The following is a 20,540-nucleotide window of genomic DNA, read 5'->3' as shown; positions in this document are numbered from 1 at the left end:
TGAGAAGGTCGTGACAGGCAGGAAGGGCGGCCAATGGGAAGCTTGTTGCGGGGCAGAAGAAGAAAAAGGCCGGCTCCTTCTTCAGGGGGGGGAATGGCGCAGGCTCAGTCGTCAGGGAAGGCAGAGATCGGTCTGGGCCCTTGGAGATAAGGCAGCGGTGCTTTCCCGCGCTTCTTCCGGAGTGGCTGTTACCGCGTGGCGCGCAGCCGCCGGGGCCAATGGGATTCGCGAGCGGAGAAGAGGTCGGGGCAGTGTGGCCAAGGCGGCTTTCCGTACAGTGTGAGGGAACAACGTTCTCTGGGTCGCTTCGAATCGGACTGAGGCTTTTGGAAGGGTGAGGGCAAGGGAACGCGGGGGGCTTTCTCCTCAGGGGCAAGGAAGGGCAGGTTTAAAGTCAAGTTTTACTTATATATAGATATATATGTTTATTATGTTTATTGTACATATGATATGTATTGTACATTTAGATTTATTTCTATTGTAAGTTCCTTTTATTTAATTATGCATTATAATATTTTAAAGCATATTTTAATTCTATGTGTGTCTACTATGGTATGTTTTTATTTTTATTATATGCTTATTTTATTTTATAACATTTTTATTTTATTTTATCAGACTTTATTATTATATTTTTATTATATCCACATGTATGGATACTTCTATTTATTGTGTTATAAGTTTATTATATTTTTAAAGTCTTATTATATACTTTATTTTCATTTATTATTTTTTACTATATTTTGTAATATTTTGATATATTTTATTTTATAATTATATATTGTATATTTTATGCATTTATTTTATTATAATGTTATTATATTTTAAAATATTTTATCCATAAACTTTTATTATATTTCCCATATATATATATATATATATATATAGCTTTTTTTATTTTATTCTATTCTATTCTGAGATACATATATGTATCTGTATATCCTGTATATATTGTATATTTTTATTTGTTTTGATATTTTTTGGTTTTATTCTAATTTTATTTTATTTTGATGTTTCATTATATTTATTGTATATCTGTGTATTTTTATTTTTATTTCTTTTATTTTATTATAATTGTAAAATATTTTATTATTATATTGTAATTCTTTTAATCATACATATATTGTATATTTTTATTTATTTTATATCTTTTTATTTTACTATAATTTTTTATAATACAATATTTCATTATTATATTTTAATTATTTTAATGTTATATATATATATATATATATATATATATATATACTGTATATATAAAATAATTAAAATATAATAAACAGTAATTTTACTTATTTTCTATGTTTTTATTTCATATTGTATTATTACATGTTTATTTTATTGATTAGATATGCCTGTATTGTACATTTTTATTTCTTTGTATATGGTGTTTGCAGAGGTGGTCTTTCTGTGTCTGTTTCAGATCTAAAGTTCAAGGCGTCACTCAGAGACTCTTGGGGTTTTTGTGTGTCTTTCTTGGGAGGGCTGTGGAACCGAATGGGCGACCTTTGGCTAGTCACACTCTCTCAGCCTCAGAAACACAGTTTTATTTTGCTTATTTGGTGAAGAATACGTCTTGTTTATTTAGATAGTATATCTAAGAAGTATGCCTATAGATTTGTGAGGCAGGCAAACGGAAGGAAGGAAGGAAGGAAGGAAGGAAGGAAGGAAGGAAGGAAGGCTTTGTCATTCTGTTTGCGTCCATTGATTTTATGTTCTGCTTTTCTCCCATCACAGGGCTTGAGGCAGAACGAAACCTGAAAGTCTTTGAAGAAAAAAGGAAAGGCAGAGGGAAGAAAAGAACAGAGAAGGAAGGAAGAAAGGAAGAGTGAGGAAAGCAAGAGAGAAGAAAGGAGAACCACTGAAAACAGTGCCCAGCTGAGGATGGAAGCTGCAGTCAACTCGGTGAAGACAAGGCCTTGTAGCATGAAGGAGAATGCTTCACAGACAGAAAGACAGAGAGACACAGAGCAACTCCCTTCTATAGGTTCAGCATCGATTAAATGCGTTGTAAAATGCCTCGAACCGTCGGACAGACTTCGGATCAGCCGCTGCCAAGGAAGGTGTCGGCCACAGTTTCAGGTAGCGTTTCGTTGGCACGGAGCAGGGGAAGAGCAATGGCCTAGAAACCCTGACTTCTAACTGCCATGGGACCTTTGTGAGCAGACGCGGCGCCCCGAGAAACCGTCGTCTCTGCCCATAGGTCTGTCCCTGGATTTAGATTCTGAGGGCGTGGCTCAATTCAGCCGTTTCTTTGTCCAATCGGCCGTCCCGTTGTTTCTCTTCCGAAACGTCCCCTTGCAGCTTGGAGGGCTAATCTCCCGGGGGGCGAAACTCTCCGCCTCCGTTTTGGGGCGCTGCAGCGGCTTCATTCCCTTTGGCCTTCTGGGCAGAGCCTTTCTGACCGTTTGCCCAAGGCAGAGCGGCATCCCTGGCAGAGCATGCTTCGGGCCCCACCGGAGGGAGAGCGAGGGGACGCGCCCCTGGCGCCGTGGGGGACGCCGTGGGGACCCGCCATCTTGCTCCCAGACTTTTATGTTAAAAACCCTAAAATAAAATAAAATCCCCAGATCAAACGACAGAATTAAATAGTTTTCAGGGCCACCGTGTATTTTTTTATTTTAGTTTATTATTTTATTATTTATTTGTATTTAATTTGTTTGTTTTAAAAAAACCCACCCTGATAAATAGCTTCCCTGCTTAAACCTGACAAGCCCCCTGAAACCAGGATGGCACCTTTGGGATTAACTGGAAGATGCCTCTTGCAGTCAGCCTCCAAGGTCCTCCCAGACCCCTCTCCCTTCTAATCCCGCAAGCCCTGGCAGGCCCCTCTGGCGACCAAGACGTCCGGCCTCCGTGGCGTTCCCCGCGACGGCAGGGGCGCCTCTCCTCGCTCCCCTCCAGCGTGGCTCTTGGCATCCTCCGCCAGGAATGGCTCTCTGTGGTCCGCATCGGGCAAACCTTTCTCTGGGCAGAAGGAGAAAGAGGCAGAAGCCGGACTGCAGACTCCTCCTTTGAAGGAAGTCCCTTTAAAATCCAGCCTTCCAGGAGCACCTTTGCTGACTGGACCTGCATGGCAGCAGGAGGGGTCGGGGAGGATTTCCTCTGGGGCTCCCCTCCGACCCCAGCGCCCCCAAACTGGTAGCGGAGCCTTTTGCTCTCCCTGGCCATTCGTTCTCTAAGCTGCAACTGGACCTTTTGGAAGAGAGACAGTGGGAAGAACGGAGATGGGAAAGGGAAACAGCTGGATTGGGGTGCGTTCTCTAATCGGGATCCATGGGCAGAAATACGGGGAGGGATTCTGGGTTTCCTGGTGCGTTGCATAGTGTAGACAGGGTCCCATCGTAGTTAGAATTAGGCCAAGAGCACTGGCTGGGGGTGAAGGTTAGGAGGTCAGTGAGGAAAGGGTTTCTGTGAAGTAGTCCGAACCGGGCTTCTCTGAACGTGGTGCTTAACACCGCCTGGGTTCTTTCTCTGCCGTCCCGGAAGGAGGATGGCCCTCCCACATTTTAAAAGCCAGTCGGGAGGGCCATGGTTTAGCTGGGGGGGGGGGGCTGGCTTATAGAGGCTGAGCTAAATGCAATGCGTTCTTCTCTAGAGCAGGCCAAAGTTAATGGGAGGAGGAGGCAGGTAAGGACAGGGTAATGTCTGAGGCCGTGAGAGTGGCACCCAAGGGGCCTTGGTAGAAACGGGAGGAACCCACTGAGCAAGATGTTAAGGCTAGGGGCTAAGGAGAACAGCCAGGGCACCCCTTTGTCACCCCACAGCTGTACGCTGAACCTTTTTTTCCCCCCCATCTCTTTGTCCCTATGCCTCGAGAGAGAGCCGCACGCCATCCAGGCGGAGAAGAAGGAAAGGAAGGGTCCGGCCGAGGAGGACGACGACCCCGACCAATCAGCACCAGCCATGGATGATGGAAGAGACAGTCTCCACTGGACTCGATCCTTTACTCAATTGTAAGTACGTGTGTGTGTGTGTACACTCATCCGTCCATACTTGCAGCTTTGATCATTTATAGGTTTGATTAATGTGTTCTCTAGGGATATCTGCTTTCCTCCAGTGCCACTGTGTGGTCAACTTTACCTAGAGTCGCACTGCAGGACCTAGAGATTTCTAGAGAGGACACTCTACTAGGCCTTTGTAGCTCCTCGAGCGCAGTTCTATGGTTGGTGTCTGTCGGACGTTGACCCCAGAGATGCCATGGAGAACCTATAGGTTTCTAGAGAGAACACTCTATTAGGCCTTTGTAGCTCCTCCAGCGTAGTTCTATGGTCAGTGTCTGTCGGACATCGACCCCAGAGTTGCCCTGGAGGGATAGAGATTCCTAGAAAGGACAGTGTACTAGGCCTTTGTAGCTCCTCCAGCGCAGTTCTATGGTCAGTGTCTGTTGGACGTTGGCCACAGAGTTGCCACGGGGAACCTATAGGTTAATAGAGAGGACACTCTACTAGGCCTTTGTAGCTCCTCCAGCGCAGTTCTGTGGTCAGTGTCTGTCGGACGTTGGCCACAGAGTTGCCCTGGAGGGATAGAGATTCCTAGAAAGGACAGTGTACTAGGCCTTTGTAGCTCCTCCAGCGCAGTTCTATGGTCAGTGTCTGTCGGACGTTGACCGCAGAGTTGCCCTGGAGTGGCTACAGATTCCCAGAGAGGAGAGTGTACTAGGCCTTTGTAGCTCCTCCAGCGCAGTTCTATGGTCAGTGCGTGTCGGACGTTGACCGCAGAGTTGCCCTGGAGGGGCTAGAGATTCCTAGAGAGGAGAGTGTAATACGCCTTTGTAGCTCCTCCAGCGCAGTTCTGTGGTCAGTGTCTGCCGGACGTCGGCCACAGAGTTGCCACGGAGAACCTATAGGTTCATAGAGAGGATACTCTACTAGGCCTTTGTAGCTCCTCCAGCGCGGTTCTATGGTCAGTGTCTGTCGGACGTTGACCGTAGAGTTGCCCTGGAGGGGCTAGAGATTCCTAGAGAGGAGAGTGTACTAGGACTTTGTAGCTCCTCCAGCGCGGTTCTATGGTCAGTGTCTGTCGGACGTTGACCCCAGAGTTGCCCTGGAGGGGCTAGAGATTCCTAGAGAGGAGAGTGTACTAGGCCTTTGTAGCTACTCCAGCGCAGTTCTGTGGTCAGTGTCTGTCGGACGTTGGCCACAGAGCTGCCACGGGGAACCTATAGGTTCATAGAGAGGAGACTGTACTAGGCCTTTGTAGTTCCTCCAGCGCAGTTCTATGGTCAGTGTCTGTCGGACGTTGACCGCAGAGTTGCCCCGGAGGGGCTACAGATTCCTAGAGAGGACACTCTATTAGGCCTTTGTAGCTCCTCCAGCGCAGTTCTATGGTCAGTGTCTGTCGGACGTTGACCGCAGAGTTGCCCTGGAGGGGCTAGAGATTCCTAGAGAGGAGAGTGTACTAGGCCTTTGTAGCTCCTCCAGCGCAGTTCTATGGTCAGTGTCTGTCGGACGTTGGCCACAGAGCTGCCACGGGGAACCTATAGGTTCATAGAGAGAAGACTGTACTAGGCCTTTGTAGCTCCTCCAGCGCAGTTCTATGGTGAGTGTTTGTCGGACGTTGACCTCAGAGTTGCCACGGAGGACCTAAAGGTTCCTAGAGAGAACACTCTACTAGTCCTTTGTAGCTCCTTCGGCGCAGTTCTATGGTCAGTGTCTGTCGGACGTTGGCCACAGAGTTGCCCTGGATGGGCTTGAGATTCCCAGAGAGGACACTCTACTAGGCCTTTGTAGCTCCTCTAGCGCAGTTCTATGGTCAGTGTCTGTCGGATGTTGACCCGAGAGTTGCCACGGAGAATGTATAGGTTCCTAGAGAGAACACTCTCCTAGGCCTTTGTAGCTCCTCCAGCGCAGTTCTATGGTCCGTGTCTGTCGGACGTTGACCATAGAGTTGCACTGGAGGGGCTAGAGATTCCTAGAGAGGAGAGTGTACTAGGCCTTTGTAGCTCCTCCAGCGCAGTTCTGTGGTCAGTGTCTGTCGGACGTTGGCCACAGAGCTGCCACGGGGAACCTATAGGTTCATAGAGAGGAGACTGTACTAGGCCTTTGTAGTTCCTCCAGCGCAGTTCTATGGTCAGTGTCTGTCGGACGTTGACCGCAGAGTTGCCCCGGAGGGGCTACAGATTCCTAGAGAGGACACTCTATTAGGCCTTTGTAGCTCCTCCAGCGCAGTTCTATGGTCAGTGTCTGTCGGACGTTGACCGCAGAGTTGCCCTGGAGGGGCTAGAGATTCCTAGAGAGGAGAGTGTACTAGGCCTTTGTAGCTCCTCCAGCGCAGTTCTATGGTCAGTGTCTGTCGGACGTTGGCCACAGAGCTGCCACGGGGAACCTATAGGTTCATAGAGAGAAGACTGTACTAGGCCTTTGTAGCTCCTCCAGCGCAGTTCTATGGTGAGTGTTTGTCGGACGTTGACCTCAGAGTTGCCACGGAGGACCCATAGGTTCCTAGAGAGAACACTCTACTAGTCCTTTGTAGCTCCTCCGGCGCAGTTCTATGGTCAGTGTCTGTCGGACGTTGGCCACAGAGTTGCCCTGGATGGGCTTGAGATTCCCAGAGAGGACACTCTGCTAGGCCTTTGTAGCTCCTCTAGCGCAGTTCTATGGTCAGTGTCTGTCGGATGTTGACCCGAGAGTTGCCACGGAGAATGTATAGGTTCCTAGAGAGAACACTCTCCTAGGCCTTTGTAGCTCCTCCAGCGCAGTTCTATGGTCCGTGTCTGTCGGACGTTGACCATAGAGTTGCACTGGAGGAGCTAGAGATTAATAGAACACACTAGTAGGCCTTTGCAAGTCCTTCTGTGCAGTTCTGTGGTCAGTGTCTGTTGGACGGTGAGCGCAGATTTGCACCGGAAGACCTAGAGATTTCTAGAGAGGCGTCGTCTCAGGTAAAAACATGGCGTTTTTATTGTTTGCGGGTTTTCCATATTCACGGGGGTCTTTTGCCCCTAAGCCTAGCGCATCTGCATGTGTGTGCGCGCACCCGCAAAGAGATATGTCAGCGTATTGATTCCACTTTCACTGCCATGGTTCCTCCTGTGGAAAGCTGGGATGTATAGTTTGGGGAGAGCCTGGTGTTATGATTGTCCAGAGCAGCAGAATAGCTGGAGTATCTCTTATTCGATTTATGGCAGTTCACCTTAAAAAGCCAGTGTGGAGTTGTGGTTTGGACGCTGGAGTATGGCTCTGGAGACCAGGGTTCAAATGCCGGCTCAGCCATGTAAGCTGTGGGCTGATCCTGGGCAGGCGACACTGTCTCAGCCTCAGAGGATCGCAATGGCAACCCTCCCTCTGAAGAAAGCGGCTTAGGAAACCCGCCGATAGGTTTGCCTTGGGCCCTCCGTAAGTCAGAAAGGACTTGGGTTTTCTTGGCAGGATTTCTTCAGAGGAGCTTTGCTTTGGTTCACTGACCGTTCGTTGTCCATCTTTGTTTTTAGTCAGGTTTCCCAGTTGCAGAGGATCCCTCTGAAGGCGCTTACCTTTCCGGTAGGGATCTGGGTTCAGGGCAGACTTTAAGCAGGTAGGGCCTCGCTGATTTCGAGGACGTCTTCCAGGTAGGTTTTTTTCCTCAGAGGCCTTGCTGGCTGACTTTGGTGGCCCCTCTTCCTCCGGAGCCACCGCCCGGCTGCCTCCTGGTGCCCCTGGCTGCTGTTCGAGGGCCTCACTTCCCAGCCATCGTTTAGGCTTTCCTTTTGGGTCCCAGCTGGGAAGGGCAGGGGACAAGTGGTGGTGCTGGTCTCATTTGGTCTGCTGCTCAGATACTAACACTCATCCCTACTAACACTAACACAAACAATAAAAGGAACCCCACCATTAACACAAACGCTGCATCCTGTCTTTTGTCTCTCTCTGAGCAGATGAAGTTGTTGCATAGCAAGGTTTTCGAAGTGTGGTTTAGGGAAGTCTTGTTGCGTAGCGGTCGTTGGGTTGGCCTTTTAGCGTGGCACTTTAGCGCCGCGGCTAAAAAGCGATCTTGTGTGGTTTCTTCTTCTCAGTGGTCTTTGATGGTAGTTTTTGTCAGGGTTTTGGTTGAAATGAGGGAGCACCAACACTTGGCCCCTGCCCCTGCCCCTGGGACCCCTCTGGACCTCCCTGCCCTCTCCTTTCTTTGCCAAAGAGAGCCCCGAACGGCGGCTGAGGCCCAGGAGGAGAGCGGCAGCCCCCCCAAAAGCCAGCAGTGCCTGCCCCACGGACACTCTTGGGACCCTGGACCCTGGGTTTGGAGGTGGGCCACTTGTGCCGCCTCTGATTCCTCTCTTTCTTCCAACGCCACCGAGGTCCCAGGTGCCAAGGCTGCCCCTTCGGAGGTCCAGAGGGAGAGTCAGGCGCATCCAGGCCCAGACGCAGCAGCAGCAGCAGGCGAGGAAGGGAGTGTCCAGCCCAGAGGGAGGGAGGAAGAGGCGGCCCCGGCTCCATCCCCTACGGAGGAAGGAAGGAAGAGACGGTCTCCGCTGGACATGGCCCCCCCCCCAATAGATTGTAAGCCATAGGGCAGGGAACCCCAACTTTAGGACTTTTTTGGCTGAAGGGAAAGGATGGTAAATGAATAATACTTCAATATTTGTCAAGGAACAAACTAATGCTGAGAGCTTTCAGTGTGCTTCCCTATGGTCAAGCCCTCCACAATGTTTCCCTATGGGCAATTGTTGTCCAATGTTTGCTCATGGGCAGGCATTCCCCAATGTTTCCTTATGGGCAGGCTTTCCCCAATCTTTCCCTTTGGGCAGGTGTTCCCCAATGTTTCTTTATGGGCAAATGTTCTCCTGTGTTTCCCTATGGGCAGGTGTTTCCCTATGATTCCCTATTGGCATGTGTTCCCCAATGTATCCCTATTAGCAAATGTGTTTTGAACATAGGTTCCTGTGGAAAAACAGCCTGAACTAACAATTAAAAGAGAACATGTAGCATCTATTGTACACTTTTTAAAAGGGACATGAGATAGTGACTGTCTTTAATGGAGTGCCTTCATTTTGTATGGCTGCCTGGGAGAAGAGGGTCTCCTTCCCTTCTGTCTTGAAATGTCAATGTATGGGATGTTTACTGTGCACGATCCTAGGAGTCCTCTGGACCAGTTTTGTACTTTATGTGTGTGTATATCTCCATACATGATGGTTACTTACCGACACACCTTTGGAAGAAATAAAGCACACTGGATGTGAAATGAATTGCTTTGTTTTTCTTGTCGTTCTGTGTTTTTTATTGATCTGGAGGCGATGGCCGAAAGGCTTTGGACTCAATGGGATTTCCTGGGTCCCTCTAATTCTAGGCTGCTGTAGGGAAGTCATTTACAGGTGAAATGTTTATTGTAATGTATGATTTAGTTTGTTGGGGCAGGCAACAAATAGACAAATGTTTATTTCATTTATCATTGAATTAAATGATTCTTATTCTGATTCTTATCATTATTTCCTTAGTTGGTGGGTGTAACATCTATTTTCTTTATTTCTTAAGTAGATGTAATATTCCTTTTGGTATTTACTGTGTTGGTGCTTGCAATGTTCATTTTATTATTTAGTTGCTGGGCGAAGGTTTATTTCATTTATTATTCACTTTGTTGGTGGATTCCACAAATAAAATAAAGTTTGCCCCCACTAAGTAAATAGCATAATAATCCCGTAAGCAAATAACATTTTATCAATATTTTATTATTTATTGTAATTTATATTTTATATTTAATTGAAATTTAAGGTATATTTCATACTTTTTATTGTGGAGAATGAATCTATTTTAACTTGGTGTTGCTATGCCTCAGCGGAGACACAGGAGGGCGCCGGGGAGTTAATTGGTTCTGCGATGGCGTTTCATTCCGACGTCTGCGGCGCCGGTCTGAAAGGGCTGCCCCGGCCCCGCCCCCGCAGAGCCCCCCCGAAACCCTATTCTGAGCCGCTCTAGGAGTGGACATCTCGCAGGGTCTGTCAGGGCGTGCGAAAAGGCTAGAGCGTCGCCACGGAGACAGTCTGGTAAACATCTCTTAGAGGGCCGGCCCTCCGAGCGCATATGGCTAGAGCGTCGAGACGGAGGCGGTCTAGGAACCCCATCTTAGAGGGCTTGCCACAGAGTGGGGGAAGGCTAGAGCGTCGCCGTGGAGACGTTCTAGGAACAAGTATTAGAGGGCCGGCCCTGTAAGATGGGGGTGGTAGACCATGTCCGTGGCGACGCTCTAGCCATCCGCGCTCGGAGGGCCGGGCCTCTCAGAATGGCCTTGCCGTCATTGGAATGAAGGGCTCCCTGTCGCCCTCCTGTGTCTCCACTGAGGCATTGCAAGCTAAAGGGAAATCACACCTCGCCTTTGTAAGGCCAGGCGAGAGGAAAGAAGGCTGGAGAGGCGTCCAGTCTTTCATTTGTTAAAGCGAACTGACTTCATTTGTATATCATAGATTATAGATATAAATAAAACTGTTGTCTTATTTTATTCTTATTTCTTTTTAAACATTTTTCATTTTAATTTCATGTTCTCGTATAATTAAAATTTAAAGCCTGATATATAATGTAAAATAAAAAAATATAAAAATTAAAATGTTTTTAAAAGGGGGGAGTACAGTAAAAAAATAAAGTAAATGGAGAAAAGGTAGCCCAAAGGCAGCCATTTCGTGAGGGGAAATCGGCAGGCGCTATTGACGAGCTCTTGAGAAGGTCCTGACAGGCAGGAAGGGCGGCCAATGAGAAGCTTGTTGCGGGGCAGAAGAAGGAAAAGGCCGGCTCCTTCTTCGGGGGGGGGGGAAATGGTGCAGGCGCAGTCGTCAGGGAAGGCAGAGATCGGTCTGGGGCCTTGGAGATAAGGCAGCGGTGCTTTCCCGCGCTTCTTCCGGAGTGGCTGTTACCGCGTGACGCGCAGCCGCCGGGGCCAATGGGATTCGCGAGCGGAGAAGAGGGCGGGGCAGTGTGGCCAAGGCGGCTTTCCGTACAGTGTGAGGGAACACAGCGTTCTCTGGGTCGCTTCGAATCGGACTGAGGATTTTGGAAGGGTGAGGGGCAAGGGAACGCGGGGGGGTTTCTCCTCAGGGGCAAGGAAGGGCAGGTTTAAAGTCAAGTTTTACTTATATATAGATATATATGTTTATTATGTTTATTGTACATATGATATGTATTGTACATTTAGATTTATTTCTATTGTAAGTTCCTTTTATTTAATTATGCATTATAATATTTTAAAGCATATTTTAATTCTATGTGTGTCTACTATGGTATGTTTTTATTTTTATTATATGCTTATTTTATTTTATAATATTTTTATTTTATTTTATCAGACTTTATTATTATATTTTTATTATATCCACATGTATGGATACTTCTATTTATTGTGTTATAAGTTTATTATATTTTTAAAGTCTTATTATATACTTTATTTTCATTTATTATTTTTTACTATATTTTGTAATATTTTGATATATTTTATTTTATAATTATATATTGTATATTTTATGCATTAATTTTTTTATAATGTTATTATATTTGATTTATATATGTGTTTTATTTTATTATAATGTTATTATATTTTAAAATATTTTATCCATAAACTTTTATTATATTTCCCATATATATATATATATATATATATAGCATTTTTTATTTTATTCTAATCTATTCTGAGATACATATATGTATCTGTATATCCTGTATATATTGTATATTTTTATTTGTTTTGATATTTTTTGGTTTTATTCTAATTTTATTTTATTTTGATGTTTCATTATATTTATTGTATATCTGTGTATTTTTATTTTTATTTCTTTTATTTTATTATAATTGTAAAATATTTTATTATTATATTGTAATTCTTTTAATCATACATATATTGTATATTTTTATTTATATTTTTTATTTCATTATAATTTTTATAATACAATATTTCACTATTATATTTTAATTATTTTAATGTTTTATATATATATATATATATATATATATATATATAATTAAAATATAATGAACAGTAATTTTACTTATTTTCTATGTTTTTATTTCATATTGCGGCTTACAAAATTCATATTTCATCTTTCTGTGTCTGTTTCACATCTACAGTTCAAGGCGTCACTCAAACTGAGAGACTCTTGGGGTTTTTGTGTGTCTTTCTTGGGAGGGCTCTGGAACCGAATGGGCGACCTTTGGCTAGTCACACTCTCTCAGCCTCAGAAACACAGTTTTATTTTGTTTATTTGGTGAAGAATACGTCTTGTTTATTTAGATAGTGTATCTAAGAAGTATGCCTATAGATTTGTGAGGCAGGCAAACGGAAGGAAGGAAGGAAGGAAGGAAGGAAGGAAGGCTTTGTCATTCTGTTTGCGTCCATTGATTTTATGCTCTGCTTTTCTCCCATCACAGGGCTTGAGGCAGAATCAAACCTGAAAGTCTTTGAGGAAAAAAGGAAAGGCAGAGGGAAGAAAAGAACAGAGAAGGAAGGAAGAAAGGAAGAGCGAGGAAAGCAAGAGAGAAGAAAGGAGAACCCCTGAAAACAGTGCCCAGCTGAGGATGGAAGCTGCAGTCAACTCGGTGAAGACAAGGCCTTGTAGGATGAAGGAGAATGCTTCACAGACAGAAAGACAGAGAGACACAGAGCAACTCCCTTCCATAGGTTCAGCATCGATTAAATGCGTTGTAAAATGCCTCGAACCGTCGGACAGACTTCGGATCAGCCGCTGCCAAGGAAGGTGTCCGCCACAGTTTCAGGTAGTGTTTCGTTGGCACGGAGCAGGGGAAGAGCAATGGCCTAGAAACCCTGACTTCTAACTGCCATGGGACCTTTGTGAGCAGACGCGGCGCCCCGAGAAACCGTCGTCTCTGCCCATAGGTCTGTCCCTGGATTTAGATTCTGAGGGCGTGGCTCAATTCAGCCGTTTCTTTGTCCAATCGGCCGTCCCGTTGTTTCTCTTCCGAAACGTCCCCTTGCAGCTTGGAGGGCTAATCTCCCGGGGGGCGAAACTCTCCGCCTCCGTTTTGGGGCGCTGCAGCGGCTTCATTCCCTTTGGCCTTCTGGGCAGAGCCTTTCTGACCGTTTGCCCAAGGCAGAGCGGCATCCCTGGCAGAGCATGCTTCGGGCCCCACCGGAGGGAGAGCGAGGGGACGCGCCCCTGGCGCCGTGGGGGACGCCGTGGGGACCCGCCATCTTGCTCCCAGACTTTTATGTTAAAAACCCTAAAATAAAATAAAATCTCCAGACCAAACGACAGAATTAAATAGTTTTCAGGGCCACCGTGTATTTTTTTATTTTAGTTTATTATTTTATTATTTATTTGTATTTAATTTGTTTGTTTTAAAAAAACCCACCCCGATAAATAGCTTCCCTGCTTAAACCTGACAAGCCCCCTGAAACCAGGATGGCACCTTTGGGATTAACTGGAAGATGCCTCTTGCAGTCAGCCTCCAAGGTCCTCCCAGACCCCTCTCCCTTCTAATCCCGCAAGCCCTGGCAGGCCCCTCTGGCGACCAAGACGTCCGGCCTCCGTGGCGTTCCCCGCGACGGCAGGGGCGCCTCTCCTCGCTCCCCTCCAGCGTGGCTCTTGGCATCCTCCGCCAGGAATGGCTCTCTGTGGTCCGCATCGGGCAAACCTTTCTCTGGGCAGAAGGAGAAAGAGGCAGAAGCCGGACTGCAGACTCCTCCTTTGAAGGAAGTCCCTTTAAAATCCAGCCTTCCAGGAGCACCTTTGCTGACTGGACCTGCATGGCAGCAGGAGGGGTCGGGGGGGATTTCCTCTGGGGCTCCCCTCCGACCCCAGCGCCCCCAAACTGGTAGCGGAGCCTTTTGCCCTCCCTGGCCATTCGTTCTCTAAGCTGCAACTGGACCTTTTGGAAGAGAGACAGTGGGAAGAACGGAGATGGGAAAGGGAAACAGCTGGATTGGGGTGCGTTCTCTAATCGGGATCCATGGGCAGAAATACGGGGAGGGATTCCGGGTTTCCTGGTGCGTTGCATAGTGTAGACAGGGTCCCATCGTAGTTAGAATTAGGCCAAGAGCACTGGCTGGGGGTGAAGGTTAGGAGGTCAGGAGGAAAGGGTTTCTGTGAAGTAGTCCGAACCGGGCTTCTCTGAATGTGGTGCTTAACACCGCCTGGGTTCTTTCTCTGCCGTCCCGGAAGGAGGATGGCCCTCCCTCATTTTAAAAGCCAGTCGGGAGGGCCATGGTTTAGCTGGGGGGGGGGGGGGGGCTGGCTTATAGAGGCTGAGCTAAATGCAATGCGTTCTTCTCTAGAGCAGGCCAAAGTTAATGGGAGGAGGAGGAGGCAGGTAAGGACAGGGTAATGTCTGAGGCCGTGAGAGTGGCACCCAAGGGGCCTTGGTAGAAACGGGAGGAACCCACTGAGCAAGATGTTAAGGCTAGGGGCTAAGGAGAACAGCCAGGGCACCCCTTTGTCACCCCACAGCTGTACGCTGAACCTTTTTTTCCCCCCCATCTGTTTGTCCCTATGCCTCGAGAGAGAGCCGCACGCCATCCAGGCGGAGAAGAAGGAAAGGAAGGGTCCGGCCGAGGAGGACGACGACCCCGACCAATCAGCACCAGCCATGGATGATGGAAGAGACAGTCTCCACTGGACTCGATCCTTTACTCAATTGTAAGTACGTGTGTGTGTGTGTACACTCATCCGTCCATACTTGCAGCTTTGATCATTTATAGGTTTGATTAATGTGTTCTCTAGGGATATCTGCTTTCCTGCAGTGCCAATGTGTGGTCAACTTTACCTAGAGTCGCACTGCAGGACCTAGAGATTTCTAGAGAGGACACTCTACTAGGCCTTTGTAGCTCCTCCAGCGCAGTTCTATGGTCGGTGTCTGTTGGATGTTGACCCCAGAGATGCCATGGAGAACCTATAGGTTTCTAGAGAGAACACTCTATTAGGTCTTTGTAGCTCCTCCAGCGTAGTTCTATGGTCAGTGTCTGTCGGACATCGACCCCAGAGTTGCCCTGGAGGGATAGAGATTCCTAGAAAGGACAGTGTACTAGGCCTTTGTAGCTCCTCCAGCGCAGTTCTATGGTCAGTGTCTGTTGGATGTTGGCCACAGAGTTGCCCTGGAGGGGCTACAGATTCCTAGAGAGGACACTCTATTAGGCCTTTGTAGCTCCTCCAGCGCAGTTCTATGGTCAGTGTGTGTCGGACGTTGACCCCAGAGTTGACCTGGAGGGGCTAGAGATTCCTAGAGAGGAGAGTGTACTAGGCCTTTGTAGCTCCTCCAGCGCAGTTCTATGGTCAGTGTCTGTCGGACGTTGGCCACAGAGCTGCCACGGGGAACCTATAGGTTCCTAGAGAGAACACTCTACTAGTCCTTTGTAGCTCCTCCAGCGCAGTTCTATGGTCAGTGTCTGTTGGACGTTGACCCCAAAGTTGCCACGGAGAACGTATAGGTTCGTAGAGAGAACACTCTACTAGGCCTTTGTAGCTCCTCCAGCGCGGTTCTATGGTCAGTGTCTGACGGACGTTGGCCGCAGAGTTGCCACGGGGAACCTATAGGTTCATAGAGAGGACACTCTACTAGGCCTTTGTAGCTGCTCCAGCGCAGTTCTGTGGTCAGTGTCTGTCGGACGTTGGCCACAGAGTTGCCCTGGAGGGATAGAGATTCCTAGAAAGGACAGTGTACTAGGCCTTTGTAGCTCCTCCAGCGCAGTTCTATGGTCAGTGTCTGTCAGACGTTGACCGCAGAGTTGCCCCGGAGGGGCTAGAGATTCCTAGAGAGGAGAGTGTACTAGGCCTTTGTAGCTCCTCCAGCGCAGTTCTATGGTCAGTGTGTGTCGGACGTTGACCCCAGAGTTGCCCTGGAGGGGCTAGAGATTCCTAGAGAGGAGAGTGTACTAGGCCTTTGTAGCTCCTCCAGCGCAGTTCTATGGTCAGTGTCTGTCGGACGTTGGCCACAGAGCTGCCACGGGGAACGTATAGGTTCCTAGAGAGAAGACTGTACTAGGCCTTTGTAGCTCCTCCAGCGCAGTTCTATGGTCAGTGTTTGTCGGATGTTGACCTCAGAGTTGCCACGGAGGACCTATAGGTTCCTAGAGAGAACACTCTACTAGTCCTTTGTAGCTCCTCCAGCGCAGTTCTATGGTCAGTGTCTGTCGGACGTTGGCCACAGAGTTGCCCTGGATGGGCTTGAGATTCCCAGAGAGGACACTCTACTAGGCCTTTGTAGCTCCTCTAGCGCAGTTCTATGGTCCGTGTCTGTCGGACGTTGACCCGAGAGTTGCCACGGAGAATGTATAGGTTCCTAGAGAGAACACTCTCCTAGGCCTTTGTAGCTCCTCCAGCGCAGTTCTGTGGTCAGTGTCTGTCGGACGTTGGCCACAGAGTTGCCCTGGAGGGATAGAGATTCCTAGAAAGGACAATGTACTAGGCCTTTGTAGCTACTCCAGCGCAGTTCTATGGTCAGTGTCTGTCAGACGTTGACCGCAGAGTTGCCCTGGAGGGGCTAGAGATTCCTAGAGAGGAGAGTGTACTAGGCCTTTGTAGCTCCTCCAGCGCAGTTCTATGGTCAGTGTGTGTCGGACGTTGACCCCAGAGTTGCCCTGGAGGGGCTAGAGATTCCTAGAGAGGAGAGTGTACTAGGCCTTTGTAGCTCCTCCAGCGCAGTTCTATGGTCAGTGTCTGTTGGACGTTGACCCCAGAGTTGCCCTGGAGGGGCTAGAGATTCCTAGAGAGGAGAGTGTACTAGGCCTTTGTAGCTCCTCCAGCGCAGTTCTATGGTCAGTGCCTGTCGGACGTTGACCATAGAGTTGCACTGGAGGAGCTAGAGATTAATAGAACACTCTAGTAGGCCTTTGTAAGTCCTTCTGTGCAGTTCTGTGGTCAGTGTCTGTTGGACGGTGAGCGCAGATTTGCACCGGAAGACCTAGAGATTTCTAGAGAGGCGTCGTCTCAGGTAAAAACATGGCGTTTTTATTGTTTGCGGGTTTTCCATATTCACGGGGGTCTTTTGCCCCTAAGCCTAGCGCATCTGCATGTGTGTGCGCGCACCCGCACAGACATATGTCAGCGTATTGATTCTACTTTCACTGCCATGGTTCCTTCTGTGGAAAGCTGGGATGTATAGTTTGGGGAGAGCCTGGTGTTATGATTGTCCAGAGCAGCAGAATAGCTGGAGTATCTCTTATTCGATTTATGGCAGTTCACCTTAAAAAGCCAGTGTGGAGTTGTGGTTTGGACGCTGGAGTATGGCTATGGAGAGCAGGGTTCAAATGCCGGCTCAGCCATGTAAGCTGTGGGCTGATCCTGGGCAGGCGACACTGTCTCAGCCTCAGAGGATCGCAATGGCAACCGTCCCTCTGAAGAAAGCGGCTTAGGAAACCCGCTGATAGGTTTGCCTTGGGCCCTCCGTAAGTCAGAAAGGACTTGGGTTTTCTTGGCAGGATTTCTTCAGAGGAGCTTTGCTTTGGTTCACTGACCGTTCGTTGTCCATTTTTGTTTTTAGTCAGGTTTCCCAGTTGCAGAGGATCCCTCTGAAGGCGCTTACCTTTCTGGTAGGGATCTGGGTTCAGGGCAGACTTTAAGCAGGTAGGGCCTCGCTGATTTCGAGGACGTCTTCCAGGTAGGTTTTTTTCCTCAGAGGCCTTGCTGGCTGACTTTGGTGGCCCCTCTTCCTCCGGAGCCACCGCCCGGCTGCCTCCTGGTGCCCCTGGCTGCTGTTCGAGGGCCTCACTTCCCAGCCATCGTTTAGGCTTTCCTTTTGGGTCTCAGCTGGGAAGGGCAGGGGAGAAGTGGTGGTGCTGGTCTCATTTGGTCTGCTGCTCAGATACTAACAGTCATCCCTACTAACACTAACACAAACAATAAAAGGAACCCCACCATTAACACAAATGCTGCATCCTGTCTTTTGTCTCTCTCTGAGCAGATGAAGTTGTTGCATAGCAAGGTTTTCGAAGTGTGGTTTAGGGAAGTCTTGTTGCGTAGCGGTCGTTGGGTTGGCCCTTTAGCGTGGCACTTTAGCGCCGCGGCTAAAAAGCGATCTTGTGTGGTTTCTTCTTCTCAGTGGTCTTTGATGGTAGTTTTTGTCAGGGTTTTGGTTGAAATGAGGGAGCACCAGCACTTGTCCCCTGCCCCTGCCCCTGGGACCCCTCTGGACCTCCCTGCTCTCTCCTTTCTTTCCCAAAGAGAGCCCCGAACGGCGGCTGAGGCCCAGGAGGAGAGCGGCAGCCCCCCCAAAAGCCAGCAGTGCCTGCCCCACGGACACTCCTGGGACCCTGGACCCTGGGTTTGGAGGTGGGCCACTTGTGCCGCCTCTGATTCCTCTCTTTCTTCCAACGCCACCGAGGTCCCAGGTGCCAAGGCTGCCCCTTCGGAGGTCCAGAGGGAGAGTCAGGCGCATCCAGGCCCAGACGCAGCAGCAGCAGCAGGCGAGGAAGGGAGTGTCCACCCCAGAGGGAGGGAGGAAGAGGCGGCCCCGGCTCCATCCCCTACGGAGGAAGGAAGGAAGAGACGGTCTCCGCTGGACATGGCCCCCTCACCCCCAATAGATTGTAAGCCATAGGGCAGGGAACCCCAACTTTAGGACTTTTTTGGCTGAAGGGCAAGGATGCTAAATGAATAATACTTCAATATTTGTCAAGGAACAAACTAATGCTGAGAGCTTTCAGTGTGCTTCCCTATGGTCAAGCCCTCCACAATGTTTCCCTATGGGCAATTGTTGTCCAATGTTTGCTTATGGGCAGGCATTCCCCAATGTTTCCTTATGGGCAGGCTTTCCCCAATCTTTCCCATTGGGCAGGTGTTCCCCAATGTTTCCTTATGCGCAAATGTTCCCCAATGTTTCTCTATGGGCAGGCGTTCCCCAATGTTTCCTTATGGGCCGGTGTTCCCCTATCTTTCCCTATGGGCAAATGTTCCCCTGTGTTTCCCTATGGGCAGGTGTTTCCCTATGATTCCCTATTGGCATGTGTTCCCCAATGTATCCCTATTAGCAAATGTGTTTTGAACTTAGGTTCATGTGGAAAAACAGCCTGAACTAACAAGTAAAAGAGAACATGCAGCATCTATTGTACACTTTTTAAAAGGGACATGAGATAGTGACTGTCTTTAATGGAGTGCCTTCATTTTGTATGGCTGCCTGGGAGAAGAGGGTCTCCTTCCCTTCTGTCTTGAAATGTCAATGTCTGGGATGTTTACTGTGCAAGATCCTAGGAGTCCTCTGGACCAGTTTTGTACTTTATGTGTGTGTATATCTCCATACATGATGGTTACTTACCGCCACACCTTTGGAAGAAATAAAGCACACTGGATGTGAAATGAATTGCTTTGTTTTTCTTGTCGTTCTGTGTTTTTTATTGATCTGGAGGCGATGGCCGAAAGGCTTTGGACTCAATGGGATTTCCTGGGTCCCTCTAATTCTAGGCTGCTGTAGGGAAGTCATTTACAGGTGAAATGTTTATTGTAATGTATGATTTAGTTTGTTGGGGCAGGCAACAAATAGACAAATGTTTATTTCATTTATCATTGAATTAAATGATTCTTATTCTGATTCTTATCATTATTTCTTTAGTTGGTGGGTGTAACATCTGTTTTCTTTATTTCTTAAGTAGATGTAATATTCCTTTTGGTATTTACTGTGTTGGTGCTTGCAATGTTCATTTTATTATTTAGTTGCTGGGCGAAGGTTTATTTCATTTATTATTCACTTTGTTGGTGGATTCCACAAATAAAATAAAGTTTGCCCCCACTAAGTAAATAGCATAATAATCACGTAAGCAAATAACATTTTTATCAATATTTTATTCTTTATTGTAATTTATATTTTATATTTAATTGAAATTTAAGGTGTATTTCATACTTTTTATTGTGGAGAATGAGTCTATTTTAACTTGGTGTTGCTATGCCTCAGCGGAGACACAGGAGGGCGCCGGGGAGTTAATAGGGCCTGCGATGGCGTTTCATTCCGAAGTCTGCGGCGCCGGTCTGAAAGGGCTGCCCCGCCCCCGCCCCTGCAGAGCCCCCCCCCCAAACCCTATTCTGAGCCGCTCTAGGAGTGGACATCTCGCAGGGTCTGTCAGGGCGTGCGAAAAGGCTAGAGCGTCGCCACGGAGACAGTCTGGTAAACATCTCTTAGAGGGCCGGCCCTCCGAGCGCATATGGCTAGAGCGTCGAGACGGAGGCGGTCTAGGAACCCCATCTTAGAGGCCTTGCCACAGAGTGGGGGAAGGCTAGAGCGTCGCCGTGGAGACGTTCTAGGAACAAGTATTAGAGGGCCGGCCCTGTAAGATGGGGGTGGTAGACCATGTCCGTGGCGACGCTCTAGCCATCCGCGCTCGGAGGGCCGGGCCTCTCAGAATGGCCTTGACGTCATTGGAATGAAGGGCTCCCTGTCGCCCTCCTGTGTTTCCACTGAGGCATTGCAAGCGAAAGGGAAATAACACCTCGCCTTTGTAAGGCCAGGCGAGAGGAAAGAAGGCTGGAGAGGCGTCCAGTCTTTCATTTGTTAAAGCGAACTGACTTCATTTGTATATCATAGATGATAGATATAAATAAAACTGTTGTCTTATTTTATTCTTATTTGTTTTTAAACATTTTCCATTTCTATTTCATGTTATCGTACAATTAAAATGTCAAGCCTGATTTATAATATAAAATAAAAAATCTAAAA

The 20,540-nt window shown here is 47.9% G+C and overlaps 2 long non-coding RNA genes across 2 annotated transcripts; both read left to right on the top strand.

Moving 5' to 3' along the window:
* Positions 1 to 253: 253 nt before the first annotated feature.
* LOC149306603 (uncharacterized) lies at positions 254 to 9,136 on the top strand. The gene is made up of 3 exons (XR_016282305.1): positions 254 to 334; positions 1,735 to 3,953; positions 7,430 to 9,136. It is a non-coding gene; the product is annotated as an uncharacterized LOC149306603 (long non-coding RNA).
* A 1,619-nt stretch (positions 9,137 to 10,755) lies between these two features.
* On the top strand, positions 10,756 to 19,183 carry LOC149306602 (uncharacterized). The gene is made up of 3 exons (XR_016282314.1): positions 10,756 to 10,957; positions 12,315 to 14,539; positions 17,379 to 19,183. It is a non-coding gene; the product is annotated as an uncharacterized LOC149306602 (long non-coding RNA).
* Positions 19,184 to 20,540: the final 1,357 nt, after the last annotated feature.

Source organism: Sceloporus occidentalis, unplaced genomic scaffold (genome assembly GCF_023333645.1).
Source record: "Sceloporus occidentalis isolate IW3139 unplaced genomic scaffold, rSceOcc1.0.p SCAF_9, whole genome shotgun sequence".
Lineage (NCBI taxonomy): Eukaryota > Metazoa > Chordata > Lepidosauria > Squamata > Phrynosomatidae > Sceloporus > Sceloporus occidentalis.
The sequence above is the reverse complement of the archived record's forward strand: the minus strand, read 5'-3'. Positions and strand labels throughout refer to the sequence as shown.